We start from the raw sequence: 16,848 nt of genomic DNA on the forward strand, positions 1-16,848 counted from the left end.
ATAGTCTCTCGAAGTGTCAAACAGTATGCCAGGGTCCCATATATGTCGGAAAACAGCTGAAAATTTGAGTAGACGTGAATGAGAAGAGTTGATGGCCACCACCGCAATACAACCAAATTTTTTGTGAGAATTCACCGCAACATCATAAGATAATTTTTGAAATCCATCCGGAATTGCCATATTTGTGTCTTCCGGAACAGACTGACTGGTATTATGTGATGTCCTACGTGTTCCTGGTTGGTCCGACCTCCGAGCTTCTTCAAATTCCTGGCATGTTTGAAGAGCAGTATTTATAACAGTAAGTGTAGGAGTCTCTAAACCCTGAAAAATCCATTTGTTTCGAGATTTCCAAATATGCCAAAGGATGGAAACAAAAAGGTGAGTAGCTGCATCAGAAGGATCCAATTGCTGAAGTTGAGATGTAGCGTGTTTCCATATCACTGCAAAGGTAGAATTCATTTCCCATATGAAACGAAAATTTAAAGGGGAAGTGAGCCAAATTTGTTGAGCTCTAGTGCAATGGAAAAGTATGTGCATAAGATCTTCTTGTATTCCACAGAACCCACATGTCGCATCAACATGTAGGCGTATATTTAAAGTTATGCTTGTCGGAAGACCATCATGCAGACATCTCCATATAAAAAGCTTCTGTTTATGAGGAATCAATAAGCCCCATAAGAATTGCCAATCTTTTTTGTTCAGTGCAGGAATAGACGATGTAAACGGTTGGAAACCTTGGTGTAAAGCCATGTAATATCCTGATTTGACAGAATATTGTCCATTGGATGTATAATGCCAACTAAATTTGTCTTGTCGCGGCCAATAAGGAAGAGGAATTGAAAGAATTGTTGAGGCATCTTCTGCATCAAAGATTTGTTGAATTAATGGCACATTCCAACTGCGTTGTTGAGGATTAATTTTGTGCCACAAATTGGGGAGCAAGATGAATATTGGCCGAGTATTTGGGTTTAAAAGGATATGAGCTCGGAATCCATGGATCTGAAAGACAGTGTATGGAAGTGCCACTATTAATATGCCATCTGAGACCCTTAGAGAGTAGTTGGAAACCCCAACGGAGGCTACGCCATCCCCACGAAGGTCTGTTACCTATGGAAGCATGTATAAAATCTGAGTTTTGAAAATACTTCCCTTGATACACTTTATATAATAGTGAATGTGGGGAATGTAACAGTCGCCAGCATTGTTTAGCAAGAAGCGCATGATTAAAGGTTGCCAAATCCTTGAAGCCAAGTCCTCCTTCCCATTTACTTCTATTCATTGTTTGCCAAGATATCCAACAAATTTTCCGTTCGTCAAGTTGTTGTCCCCACCAAAATTGACGAATTGCCCGAGTAATACGGGTGCAAAGGGATTTTGGAATAATAAAACACATCATGGCATAGACTGGAATAGCAGATGTTACGGCTTTTATCATAATTTCTTTGCCAGCTGAAGATAAGAATTGCTCCTTCCATCCATGTAACTTAGATACAATTGTGGAGACAATACCAGCAAAAGAACGAGTTTTAGAACGCTGTAGCTGAAACGGGAGGCCCATATATTTTTCTTGAATGATGTTTTGGGGAACTTGAAGAAGATGAGTCAATAGGCTTCTATGGTAAGGATCAACATTGACACTAAAAATAACTGACGATTTGTGAAAATTTATATACTGCCTACTGATGTCGCCATATTGCTTAAGAAGATGTTGAATTACAGTTATGTTTGAAAATGTGGCTTTCGAAAAAATGATAGTATCATCTGCAAATAGAAGATATGTGTAATAGTTGGACAATGTTTAGCTATACGTATTCCTGTCAGTGTGTTTGCTTGCACTGCCCTTGCTAGGATATGTGTGACACCCTCATAACACAACACATAAATGAGTGGAGATAAAGGGTCCCCTTGGCGAAGTCCTCGTGTTGGTTAATTATGTATACACTTAGTGCTAACTAGCACAATACCCGGGTTACGCTGCAGATTTTCATTATATAATATAAAAATATATATACTACATCCAACAAAATTAGTATAATAAAACTTATTAATAGAGTAGGATCAGATATTGTACCGATAAAATAATATTGATTGGCCGATTACCCTAGTAATCTTTTATTACTATATTGCATCTTTTACATTTATTACTAATTATAAAACGTCTCATAATTTGTAAGTGTATTTTCGCATTCTATTATAAAATTTAAAAGTATTTGATCAGACTCATGCAAAGCAAGATATTCTTTGTTGTCCATAAAAATTTCCAATAAAAATAATTTCTTGTATTTGATCATTAATTTCAATAATATGCTAATTAAGACCATTTTTTCCTAAATATATTTAACTGAATAAAATTAATTTTTTATTCTTTATATTCACGTCACTTTATCGTATTCACCAATATTTTAATATTTATTAGGGGTGCGCATGGACCGGTTAACCGGTCCATGAGAATAATTTGTAAACCGGTTCATAATAATATAATTTTTAAAATTAAAAATCAAAACCTAAAATTTTAAACGGTTAACCATTAAATCGGTTAACGGTTTAATTATTGGTTTTGCAGTTTTTAACCATATAACCATTTAAAATGTTAGATACAGAATCTTAAACATAGTATAAATATATTTTTATTTCTACTTATTGTGTTGTCCAAGTGAGATGTCAACTATAATCCTATACGTATAATCTTATTAGGTATATATTTAATTAAGAAAAATAGTTTTTTTATAAAATACTTTTATATGTATATTCTCCTAAAATATAAATCTATTTATAAATGAAATATCTTTTCCACATATTTTTATGTTTAGGATTTATACGTGTATTTTAATCATTAATTTTTTTATAGGTTATATATATATACTGGTTAACCGGTTAACTATGGTTTTAAAACTACAATTCCTAAATCTAAATCATTAAGCATATTTTCTAATTTGGTTTTTCAGTTTTTGTTCGGTTAATCGGTTTGATCGGTTTTTTTGGCATATTTATGGATAAAGAGGGGACTTTAAAGTCAAAAGCTCTTTTTACCATTTGTGACCTAATGTTTTTTACATATATAGAGTTTTTATTTTATTTTTATATAACATGTATTTTAAAATTTAAAATACACATAAAATTATTTTTTCTATACATAATTAACAAAATACACTTATAAGAAAGATCTTTAAAAAATCAGAATAAAATTTAAATAATCTTATAATTTTTAATTTTTTTTTAAATTAATTGTATCTTTTCTATACATAATAAAAGTGATATGATAGAATTTTTTTTAAATCAATCATTTAATTATGTTATAGTTATAAAATATCTTTATTTTAATATCAAATTAATAAGGTGTCTTCAACAAAATTCGTTATCTTCCAAAAACAATTAAATTATTAAAAAATAAAAAGTAAAGATTGAAGTGTAATTCATAACACATATAAGGAGCAAAAATGTTACTTTTCTACCCCATTTAACATACTAGTGTTGCTTTACGTGTTTCACACGTGGCTCGTGGTGTGACTCGCCAAAATATTATATGTATGTTTAGTTAATAATTAATTTTATAATTATAAATTATATTTAAGTGTAAAATATTAAATAATTATTGATATAGTAGTTTATATTATTTATAGAGAATATAAATTGAAAATATTAAATAATAATTAAATTAATAATTTATTAAAATAATTTATTAAAATAATTTATTAAAATAATTTATCTTAATTAAAATTCTAAATAATTAAATAATAATTAAAATAATAGTTATTAAATATTGAAGTAGTCTATTTGAGTTTGTACTCTAAACAATTATTCCTATATAATATTATAAGTAGTTTATTTTGATTATTACTCTAATTTTAATTAACACTAATAATTATTGTATTCGGAAAGATAATAATTAGGAGTAATTATTTGTAATCAAACTTTTTCTTTTGATTTTAATATATGGTTGCGAGAAAAATGATGTATACGCTATGAGGGTGTCAACCTAGTTGAGATGCTCGGGTGCGTTTTCTGATTTCTCGACTCCAATTTTTAATAAAAAATTAGTAGTAATTATTTAATTTTTATTACCTAATCTATTAAGTATTGTTATAAAAGACAACAAAAATATAAATTAAAATAATTAAGATTATCTGAATGCTAAACAAATGCAGAAAATTTTCATGCAAACTAACAAATAACAAAAAAATAATCTAGATGCATCCCATCATAATATATGATTCAATGTTTAACTATTCTTAACCACGAAATACTCTAAACTGACATATTAATTTTTTTTTCTTTCCATGTGATAGCATACCCAATAATAATATCTGATAAATGACCGAAGAAACTTGCTATTGAAAAGAGGTTTAATGGACAAAATATTGTTTAAAGATTACATTGCATAATAAGAAGTTTTAGTAATTTGTATAGAATAAGGAATCTAATTAAGTTCTTTTTTAGTAGTAGTAGTTAGATAGATTTCTTATTCTAATTCAATTATTCCCTAGTAATAATAGTAAACGAATGTTCAAATTATTAAATTATTTGATTAATAAATTACCATAAAACCATAATTTAAAGAATTATTAAGGGAGGATTATTTGGTAAAAGAATAAGGAATCTAATTAAGTTCTTTTTTAGTAGTAGTAGTTAGATAGATTTCTTATTCTAATTCAATTATTCCCTAGTAATAATAGTAAACGAATGTTCAAATTATTAAATTATTTGATTAACAAATTACCATAAACCCATAATTTAAAGAATCATTAAGGGAGGATTATTTGGTAAATTTGCCTGTCCCCCCCATCCGTACTTTTATGGGAAAAGGGTCATTTATGCCTTTAAGGTTTGACTCGAGGATCAAGTAAGCCCTCAACGTCCGGAAAGGTTCAACTATGTCCCTAACGTCTTAAAAATTGATCAAACAGCCCTCCGATTTTGACAACCGTGCCCTTAACGTCTCATTTATAAGTCAAATTAGGGGCCTGATTGTTCATTTTTTAAGACGTTAGGTGCATATTTGAACCTTTATGGACGTTAGGGGCTCACTTGATCTCATAAACAAACCTTAGGGGCATAAATGACCCTTTTCCCTACTTTTATATATAGTATAGATAGATATAGATTAGGTGGCGGTAGAATGTAGCAATTTCACTCATTGGATTTTATTTGCCAAAGACCCAAAAGCCAACAACGTGTCATCATTTGCCCAAAAAGTTTCACTGCTCTTTAAAAGATATTAGTTGTTTAACATCTAGGTCGTTTTTGTTTCATTTTAATACTAGTACGAAACCCTCGCGTTGCTTCGGGATAACTGTTTCTAAATTTAAAGTATAACAACTAAAAAAGATAATACACAATTTACAAATATCTAATAATAAATGCGTAATAAAAGATTAAGTAATAATCCATAATTAACATTTAAATACAAAATTGGTATTATCTTACACAGCTTATGGAATAAAATATAAGTAAAAGCTTAAAATTATTATACTACTAATTAGTACTTTCTCCTGGAAAACAATCAATCTCAACATGTCAAATCCAGGTCAATTGGGAAGATAATATTAAGACATCTGTTGCTTATCAGATTAAGAATCAAAAGAGTTCAGTTCAGGCAAAGCTTCAACAAAATCACTTGAGCGAATCCAGGTTGCATGCCTTGGCAGACTTTTAAGGGCATATTTGTTTCTGAAACATGGAAAGAACATGAAACAAACATCATAAGTAATGCCGCATCAAAATATTATTAACGATCTGGCTCAAATAAAATTTGTTATAACTATTTTCCTCAAGAACCTTTTCAGTTTGTGCCTATTATTCATAAATTAAAGAACTCCATAAAGTAAACCCAAATTCGTAGGTGTACATTAATTTAAGCATACAGCGCTAGGAAGAACTCCCAAGAGACCAACTTAATTTGTTGGAGAGCTTCATGCGATAGATACTTATACATCATATAACGTATGAGTTTTGCAGATATTCATAAAAATTGTAAAGCCGGAAATTGAATGGGGAACCTTTTATATTCAAAACCAATTCCAAAATTAGCTACCTCGGATATATTTATTAGTACACATGCTCAAGAAAATAGATAGCAGCAACAGGTTTATAGATTGCTAGTCAATGAGTTTATGCAGAAAAAATGATCAATTCAGAAACACAAAAGGCAACATAATCAGAAAATAAAAAATCGAGGTACCTTCTTTCATGAGTCTTTCCCTTCAAATATCATATTGAGGCGCAAGCCAACATAAAACTCATAATTAACAGCCTGGTGATATTTGTTAAAACTGATAATGAATTTGCTTATTCAGAATCATTATCCTTCCACATTGACAACATATAAAAGCTGAAAATTAACAATGACAAAGTCTCCATGCCTATTGATAGTAAAAATCCGAAGGGACTAAAAATTCAACAGATGCATAGTAGCACACAAATAAGTTGTCGAATGAGAAAATGAATTACCTATCAGGTTAGTCAAATCCAAATCTAGCCTCAAAATAAAAGGACACGGCAAGCAACCATGCATCACTATGAACTGCAACCAATAATCCTTTTTTTGCATTCCATCTCTAGCAAAATTAATACTCAAATAAGGCTCTGGAAGTTCCGGAGGCACCTCTTCAACAGCCAGATTGATACTACTATTCATTGAAAAATCCATATAGGCAAAGGTAATCCTTCTCTGCAATCAAGAAATTGACAGAAAAATAAATTTAAAAGCAATTGAACATGAATTTTAGCACAAGAACTGAAAGGATTGAAAGCATATGTTCTATCTAAGTTAAGATTGAATATGTGCGAGTGACATTGGACAAATGCCAGGACGTGCCTTAAATTAAATGTAATTGATGAGGGGAGCAAAAAGGGTAAACTAATAAAGAAGCTGCAAATATTTTTAAAAATAAACTTTTGATTTTTGTTCCATATGCGTGGCTAGCATCATTGTTTTAAAAAGAGCTCATCCACATCATCAAGTTGATGCATTCCAAGATCATTACACTGAGATTAGTCGCATAGAGCAATGCAAATGTCCATGCACATCAAAAATATAACTTTCTTCTTGTTGTTTTTGGAAAAATTAATCAATTATTCACATTACAAAAAAAATTGCATGCCAACGATGCTAGCCACGCATACCTCGCACAAGCATTAAATATTAAATATACACAATACAACCAAACATGAAGGGAAAAACCAAAAATATAATCTCTGAATAACAGGCCACAAAACACATGAAATATAATGATTAAGGCAAGAACTCAAAGACAAACTTTTAGACATATGGCATGAGGAGCTTAACAGATTGCACAACTTACCAATTTTTGTTGACATCGCACCGGCAACCTGCGAAAGATTCAAAGTAACCAATGATACTGTCAATTTACATTATAAAAAAAAGCTCTTAAAATTCCGATGAAGGACAACGTAATTAACAATATGCTAAAGATTTTGGGTGTCGGGCAAGACCATTCTTATAATCCATATAAAGCAAACAAAAATGTTTTCTATAACCTTGAGCCCATTCAAATTTTTCCATCAATGCCAATGCAAAGTATATTCACACATCTGCTCCGTAGCTGCTCATTCGATTTTCATATAACCAACGCTAAAATGCATCAAAATTCTTTTATTGAACTATAAATGAACCATATATTCATTGCATTACATCAATAATGAAGAAACTCACTTGATTGCCTCAGTTTATCATCTAGCACAATCATTAGATTCTGAAAAAATAGCAAATTTTCAGTTTATCATCTCTCGTAATCGTCCACTATATAAAAATGTTATAAAAATGCTGCGCAAATCAAATACAATTTGACTTCAATACCAAAAGAAAAAAACTAAACAAATTGAGCTCAAAATTGTATATAAATAGCCAAATCAGTTTATAATTACCTCTTTCGCAGTAGAAGTGTGCCATTTATTCATGAAATACATCTCGATTGAGCATTTTGTACAGACATTTGCATGTTATTGGATCAATTGCCTACAAACATTATAAATTAATTTATGTGCACTTTCCACAATAAAAAAAGGTATTCTTCAAAAAAAATACAAAGGAGGAAGCTAATATGACCTGCTAAACAGTAGAAGATCAGCTTTCTCAATAGTAGTGGCGTCGTAAATCATATTTTACTGTATTCCAGCCTGAAAGATTAAAAGATAATTAAAATAGAGTCTGAGATATTGAGAGCAGTACTTCTATCATCACTGATTCATGAAAAACAAAAAAGTAAAAGACAAACTAAAAGACATACATGATTAGGTATTAAAGAGAGAGGTAGGGAGATAAAAAAGAGAGGTCGACATCAAACACGTCGAGGAAAACAGAAGAGGATCAAACTGAGACGTGATCGGTAAAGACATGTTCGACGCCTGCCGCTGATGTTTGAGTCAGAACTAAAGTTAGAGAAACCACTGTGATCGCTTTCAACATCCATCTGTGTTGTCTTCTTCCTTGACGGATCTGTGATTTGATGAAGCATAAATATCTTCTTCAAAGTCGACGGAGAATGAATTGCAAGAAGAGGCGTAGGTAGAGAGAGGCGGCGATAAAGAGAAGACCACCGCTAAACCTAATTTCATTAGAAAAAGAAAATTGAAGGAAAGGGTACGGAGGCAGTTATGCTAAATATCAAGGGACAGAGTTGGAAATTTAACCCAAAAACACTGTTCAATGTACAGTGTTTTTGGGTTCTCTTTTATAAGATAGTATATAGATATAGTATAATGCTATCATTTAGTATTAAATTTTAAAATGCAAAACTAATATAATGTTGTATTTTGTATTAAATTTAAAATATATTATATTTTATGTTAAATTTTAATACAGATTTTAGCATATATTTAACTGTAACATCTAATAATAATTTATTTTAATTATATACTACGTTTATCATTTATATTTATAAGTTTTGCTATTGTTAAAAAAAAAAATTGTATTGATGTGGTTGACATGAATTTTTTTAAAAATAATCATGTCTCTCAAATCATGTGCGTTATTAGATTGTAGTCTGAATAGCCGACACCTTTTTAATCTCTTTAAATGTTTGTTAGTATTTTTTAATAAAACCATTTCATATTTAAATAAAAAATTTACACAAAAAAATGTGCAAGATCAAAACAAAGTGTTATTAGTACTATTGTTATTTTTATATTATTTTGTATATAAGATTTAAAAATTAAATCCTTATTTGAAAAATTTGAGTTTAAATGTTTTACAATAAAAATTTATTGACAACTAAATCCATATTTATTTGTATTTTATTTGGAATTATAAAATTTCTCTTATTATGCAAATTAGTTGTATATCTTTTTTAGTGAACTATATTAACAACTTTATTTGCAATTAAAATAAACTTTATATGTCTGTTAATGGCAAAAGGCTCACTTTAACCCCTAAAGTCAGAGCGAAAGAATTAATAAGACCCTGAGGTCGAAGTTGGCTCAATTATCCCCTGACATTGTCGAAACTGGCTCAGATCGCACCACCGTTAGTTTCTTCCGTCTAACTGATGACGTGGCTATTAGGAAAAAATTTCAAAAACATCCTTAATGTTTAAAATAGGGTTAATTACATATAAAATCACCACCTTCACACGAAATTGCAAAATAACACGACCTTTAAAACGTGGCAATTCAAGACACCACCTTTCATTTCTTTTCAAAAATAACATGAGCACATTTTTAGTGGCGTTTTTGCTGACGTGGCATGACACGTTGCACTCTCATTTGGTGTCCAAGTCAGCAAAATTTTATCTAAAAACGTGCCCATGTTATTTTTGAAAAAAAATGAAAGGTGATGCCCTGAATTGACACGTTTTAAAGGTCGTGTTATTTTTGAGAATTCGTGTAAAGGTGGTGATTTTATATGTAATTAACCCTTTAAAATATTTACCAATTTTATATTTATGATTTTTTAAAACTATTTTCACTCTTTTTTTCATTTATTGAAACAATCGAAACTCAATTAAACACTTCAAAACATAATTAAACGCTTCGAAATTCAAGGATAACATCCTTAGCTCGCCGGTTTCCGCGACAGAATTCGCTGGATCTAATTTAGAAATTAAACATTAATAAATGTATTAACTCTAAATTCTAGGATAACTCTAGACCGACTCAACCAAATAAACCGCATAACCACATAACCAAATTTGATTCCGACTAACTCTTTCCGCGTCATCGTATTTCTATACGATACACTCCATCCATGATAGTTTATTTAATTCATTAAATAAACATAGAATTATAATTCTATTATAATTCTAACACTTAAACAATTCACATAATTTTCTAAAATACACTTTTAGAAAATTTCAACAAATATACCACAATTTTTTAAAATATCCAAAAATATTTTTCCGTCAAATATTTTTGTACCCGGGGCTCGGCCTCCTTTATTTTCCGTCAAAATCATTTCGGCACTAACTGCTGCCAGCTGAGCTTAGGACTGAGCTACCATACTCTATCCCCTCTGCTCATATTCCGGTCACCGTATTCCGGTGGTTTTAGCTGGAAAACTCAAAAACGCTAAAAACACTTAAAAATCCATTTTAAGCCATTTTAACACCGAAATTCACCAAAATTTATTTTGAACCGATTTTTAATTATCTCTTTTAAAAATAGCAGCCCATAATTTTAAAATAATTATTTTTCATAATTTCAACCATTAAAACCGAAATAATCATTAATAATCAAAACCGATTATTAATCCGTCAAAACACTTTACATAAATCATTTAAACTCCACAAATAACCATCATATATATTTCATAAATTTTTCATGAATAATTTCTGCTCAGAAATTAAAATGACGAAAATACCTTTTTTAAACAATTTTTACCGAACAAACAATTATCAAAATTAAACGCGATTAACAAACCATTAAAAATTCACCACTAAAAATTTATTCACCATCAACCCAACATCTAAATCATTCGTAAAAAAATTTATTTCCAGAAATTTAAAATCCATCTATTTACTCTTTTTAAGCTATTTTTAAGCTTTAAAACCATTAAAAATCGAAACTCCAACCATTAAATTAATACCCGAATTATTTAACATTTTTGATCCATGAAAATTACACTTTAAAGCATATTTTAGTCTCATCATATAGATCAGCCCAGAAATTAAAAATAAATAATTTAATTTCACGTAAAAATTATTTTAAAACCGAAACCCATCAAACTAGCAACTAAAACCAACTAATCAACCATCAAACAACAATATTTAACCATCCTAAGCATGTTTCTAAGACTCATCAACATCAGAAAATAAAAGTAAGGTTTTGAGCTTTGAAATTCACCTTGATTCAACATGCAAATATAGATTAACGATCTACGCAAGTTTCCCGTCAACTTTCGTTAAGAAAATTTTGTAAGAAAATCAAAGTGTAAAGTTTTGTATTTGGAGTTATGATGTATTCGGCACCCACACAAAATGAAGAAGAAGATTGAATTGCTTGGGCACCAAGCTTGTCTAGAGAAATATCTAGATATTAGTTTGATGTTTCATTTATTTACAAGTTTGCCATTATGGCATTCTTGTAAATAAATCGAACTCTAGGGGCAAAATAAATTCAAGTTTCTCAAATATTTAAAAACATTAAATCATATCATATGGGCTGAATTAAAATATTTTTGAGCCTTTAAAAATAATTAAAATAATTATTTTGACGGTTTTTAGTGAAAAATCGCAAAATTCACTTATAACACGTAAAATTGCCAAAAGTCAAACTTAAGGCAAAACACATACCAAACCACATTTTCACACTTATAAATTCATCTCGTGAATTTATTCACTATTTTCGAGATCCTAATTAATTAAAATTGGACACGCGCGAAAATAAACACTAATAATTCTACGGGGTATTACAACTATTAACAATATTTTTATCAAAAATAATTGTAAATATACAGTATGTAAGTTATATTGAAACTTTATAAAATAAGTAAAATTATATTAAAACTTTATAAAATGAGTAAAATTGGCAACAAATAAATTTTAAGGTGGGAAAGTATATAATTTAAGGTGACAAAATCATGTTTTTCAATTTCATATCAACGTTTTTTAAAGGGACTCAAAATTATAAGGTGGGCAATTGCCCACCATACGCTCTTCCTAGGTCCGCTCTCTGTATGTTCAGTAGCAAGTAGTTGGGACTTTCCAACAAATTTTAGCCAATTAAAAATCTAAAAAAAATCATAATGAAGTAAAAAGGTCCACAGCAAAAGGACGAATACAAGGATCATAACGCGGAAAATCACGACACAATACCTCAGGATACTCTCCTTTAACACTCAAAGAATCGATAATGCGTACTCTCTCAGTGCGACTACCAAACAGATGCCACGACTTCAAAAAGACGACTCTAATATTGTAAATATCGGCCTACAATTTAAAATATTAATTAAACTTTTATTCATAAACTCAATTAAACACTTAGTATATTGAAAATAAATATCTTAGCCAACCACATAAAATAGCAGTTTTTAAAAATCGGATCAGACAATTGAACCGGTTGAATCGGGTGCTGACCGGTGGTCCGGTCCGAATGACCACTATTAACCGGAAATGTGGGTTAACCGAATTTGACCGAATTAAACCGGAAGAACCGGATTGAACCGCAAATCTAAACCGGAGTGTACCATCCAGTTAAGTAATTTTATCTTTAAAATTTATTTTTTATGAAGAATATAAACATTCAAATTCAATATAAATTGAAATGGTTTTGATTAAAATTTAAAATTCAGATTTTAGAATTTTTAATTTGTATTCAGTTATCTTCCCCACATGCCCAAGGAGAAACTCCATTAACAGGGGGAAAAAGAAAGAAGTCCTTTAAAATACAAGATTTTCGTATCTAAACAAAATAACAAAATGCTACATTTATAAAAATAGAAACAAAAAATAGAAAGTGTGACAATTATAAGGGGGGCAGTTGCCCAACATACGCTTTTTGTAGGTCCGCCCTTGAGTATGTTCAGTACCAAGTAGTTGGGACTTTCCAACAAATTTTAGCCAATTAAAAACCTAAAAAAAATCATAATGAAGTAAAAAGGTCCACAACAGAAGGACGAATACGGGAATTATAACGCGGAAAATCACGACACAATACCTCAGGAAGCTCTCCTCTAGCACTCAAAGAATCGATAATGCGTACTTTCAGTGCGACTACTAAACGGATGCCACAGCTTCAAAAAGACGACTCCAATACTGTAAATATCGGCCTACAATTTAAAATATTAATTATACTTTTATTTATAAACTCAATTAAACACTTAATATGTTGAAAATAAATATCTTAGCCAACCACATAAAATAACAGTTTTTTAAAAATCGGACCGGACAATTGAACCGCTTGAACCGGGTGCTGAACAGTGGTCCGGTTAGACTGACCACTATTAACCGGAAATCTGGGTTAACCGAATTTGACCGAATTAAACCGGAAGAACCGGATTGAACCGCAAATCTAAAACCGGAGTGCACCATCCAGTTAAGTAATTTTATCTTTAAAATTTATTTTTTATGAAGAATATAAACATTCAAATTCAATATAAATTGAAATGGTTTTGATTAAAATTTAAAATTCAGATTTTAGAAATTTTAATTTGTATTTAGTTATCTTCCCCACATGCCCAAGGAGAAACTCCATTAACAGGGGGGAAAGAGAAAAAAGTCCTTTAAAATACAAGATTTTCGTATCTAAACAAAATAACAAAATGTTACATTTATAAAAACAGAAACAAAATATAGAAAATGTGACAATTATAAGGGGGGCAGTTGCCCACCATACGCTTTTCCTAGGTCCGCCCTTGAGTATGTTCAGTACCAAGTAGTTGGGACTTTCCAACAAATTTTAGCTAATTAAAAACCTAAAAAAAATCATAATGAAATAAAAAGGTCCACAGCAAAAGGACGAATACAAGGATCATAACGCGGAAAATCACGACACAATACCTCAGGAAGCTCTCCTCTAGCACTTAAAGAATCGATAATGCCCTTAAATGAGTCTTGTAATAAACCGCTATCGCAAATGGCCTTGTTGAAGCAATGGAAAACGATGCAATGGTGGATAAGAACTGTGACGTTATTCTCCAGGATTGCAGGAAATTGTGTGAAGACTTAGGATTGTTTTCTTTTTCGTTTGCTAGGCATAATTGTAACTAGGTGGCTCATAGAGTATCCATTAAAGCCCTTAGATATAATGAGTCTTGTAATAATCCGCTATCGCAAATGGTATTGTTAGACTCGCGACTTTTATAAGTCATTTTTCAAATCAATGAAATTCTTCAATCATCTGTAAAAAAAAGGCAAAACAGCATGTTAATCACACAATACTAATTGACAAATGAAAAGACGAATTTGTCCTTATTTAACTTCAATGTCGTGCACAATACAACATGATAACTTTGGGATTTCACCTAATTTGTGAACCCTAATTTCGGAGATAAAGCTATATAGAAAGAGGTCTTTTACATCTAAGAAAGGATTTGCACTTTTAATATTAGACTACAAATTTTAAAATAGTGTTTTTAGATAATTATATTCAATCTTTTATAATCGGTCAACAAGATTATTTTCAGAGTTGAGGGCCGAAAATCACAACGATTTTCGAAATATTGAATTATTGTTTATTTTCTTTTACCATGAACTTTTCTTTAATCTTTATTGTTTGTTTTGAATTAGGAGTAACTAAATCCTAAATAGGGGATTAATAACTTGGGTTTTGTTTATTTGATTATTTAGGACTATGAGATTTTGAATTAGTTATAAGCTATATATTGTTCTTGATATTTGGTTTATTTTAGCCTATCGAATCATTGCCATGTCTTTTTATATGACTTGAGAAAGTTTATCTGAAATACACCATAATAATTAACAATTTATAAACTAATTACGCGAGAGTAAATTAAAAAATATGTGTTTTCAGAGTTTTTTTTATCAATCTAACTAGATTGATTAATTAGGTTACTAATTATGCGAGAATGAGTTATTTGCTTATTAGTTGATTTAATTAGGTATCTGTCAGTTAATGACTCTCGAGAGTGCAATGGTGAATTCTAATAGTTTAAACTGCAATTGAATAACATACCCTTCATCCTGTCTCAAATTGATAGCCATTTGGACAAGCACAATATTTAAAAAAATCTGGCTGAGTTGATTAAAATTTATTATTTTATTTTATCTTTTTATCCTTTTAATAATTTTTTAAATATATTGATGAGTAATTATATTAAAATATGAAACAACATATTTCATTTGAAGATAGAAATACATATTTATTAGGGATAAGTGATACTTTTATTTTCAAGACTATTATCTAAATGGATCATATTATTTAACTCATCTATTTTAACCCGCTTTATTGTACCGCACGATGTGTTGGTTTTTCATTTGTTTAATTTCTTTTCAAAAGTTTATGTTTTAATTTTTTCATTAAATTTGTCCACTTGTTTGTTGTCAAGTTAGTCGGCACAACAAATCAGGTTGAATATTATCCTCTTTTCAAAAATAGAGTAATATGCTCGTTTCGTGTCAGATCATCAAAATTGGCATTCAACTATCCTGAATTTCTTCCTAATGTAACCGTTTTTGGTTATGAATGATACTATTTAATTCTTCAAAAACAATATTTAAAATATGTGTGCGGCCTTAATGTTCACGATTTTACATCTACTTCATTTTATGATATTTGTTTTTCATAAAGGTTATCTTTTAAAGTAAAAACTACGGCCTCGCTTGGTTCGTAAATGTATACTTCCCGAAAAGTATACTTCTCGAAAAATTAATTGCTGAGAAAGTTAGTAGAAAAGAAATTGATGATTGTTTTACTTAGTTTACTTACTAATTTTTCGGGAAGTTGTAATTTAATTTTAATAAATTAAAATTTAAAGATGATTTTATCCTTAATAACTAACTAGGCTAATTAAATATAGGGATATAGTTGTATTTTCTATCAAGTTAACTAGGAAAGCTCTACTTACCTAGATTTGCCTAGAGAAGTCACTTTCCTAGTTAAAGGAAAGTCAAATTGCTAACTTTTCGGAAAATAACACGTATAAGTTGAAACAAATAAGAAAATCTTGCTACTTCCCGGTAAGTTAAACTTCCCTTACTCACTTACCCCCAACCAAGCGAGGCTTGCATTAGCATTATTCATAATAATAAAAAAAGATCATTATATATTTTTATTCATAATATTTATCGTTTTTGAATTTTTCCGCTTTACAATATTTGTCGTTTTTGAAAATTTTATTTAATCTTAATGCTTATCAATCTAAAATACTAAAAGATAATATAATTGCTATTTTTCAAAAAAGTTTTTTCTATCAATAATTGCACCACTGGTGTCTGACCTTTTAAAAAAAATTATTTAGAGGATGTTATTAATTTAGAAGATGCAAACATAAAATAATAGATGCAGCACATTCTTTTAGCCGAAAGGTCAAGACTTCCGTTCACTATTTTTGAGGGAGATGCTAAAGGCCTTGTTGAAGCAATGTAGAACGATGCAACGGTGGATAAGCACTATGATGTTATTCTCTAGGATTGCAGGAAATTGTGTGAAGACTTAAGATCGTTTTCTTTTTCGTTTGTTAGGCGTAATTGTAACTAGGTGGCTTATAGAGTAGCCATTAAAGCCCTTAGAGATAATGAGTCTTGTAATAATCCGCTATCGCAAATGGTGTGGCTAGACTCGAGACTTTTGTAAGTCATTTTTCAAATCAATGAAATACTTCAATCCTTCGTAAAAAAAAGGTAATCACAAACAACCCCTAGACTTAGGAATTTAGCCAACCATAGTTAATCTAGCATTCATTACAAGATAATAATTAATAGACATAACAAAAGTACG

General features: G+C 30.1%; 2 long non-coding RNA genes across 4 annotated transcripts; both read right to left on the minus strand.

Annotated features, from left to right (window-relative positions):
- Nucleotides 1–5,444: 5,444 nt before the first annotated feature.
- Nucleotides 5,445–6,596, minus strand: LOC126687436 (uncharacterized). The gene is made up of 2 exons (XR_007644114.2): nt 6,179–6,596; nt 5,445–5,667 (listed from the first exon to the last, which is right to left on the minus strand). It is a non-coding gene; the product is annotated as an uncharacterized LOC126687436 (long non-coding RNA).
- Nucleotides 6,594–8,686, minus strand: LOC126687437 (uncharacterized). Of its 3 annotated transcripts, none has more exons than XR_008790923.1 (5): nt 8,247–8,686; nt 8,066–8,136; nt 7,885–7,975; nt 7,302–7,712; nt 6,594–6,667 (listed from the first exon to the last, which is right to left on the minus strand). It is a non-coding gene; the product is annotated as an uncharacterized LOC126687437 (long non-coding RNA). The 3 variants fall into 3 exon arrangements; XR_008790924.1 differs by having other exon boundaries at nt 7,302–7,591; nt 7,673–7,712; nt 8,066–8,686; XR_008790922.1 differs by having other exon boundaries at nt 8,066–8,686.
- Between the last annotated feature and the right edge of the window lie 8,162 nt (nt 8,687–16,848).

This window comes from Mercurialis annua, linkage group LG6 (genome assembly GCF_937616625.2).
Source record: "Mercurialis annua linkage group LG6, ddMerAnnu1.2, whole genome shotgun sequence".
Classification (NCBI taxonomy): Eukaryota; Viridiplantae; Streptophyta; class Magnoliopsida; order Malpighiales; family Euphorbiaceae; genus Mercurialis; species Mercurialis annua.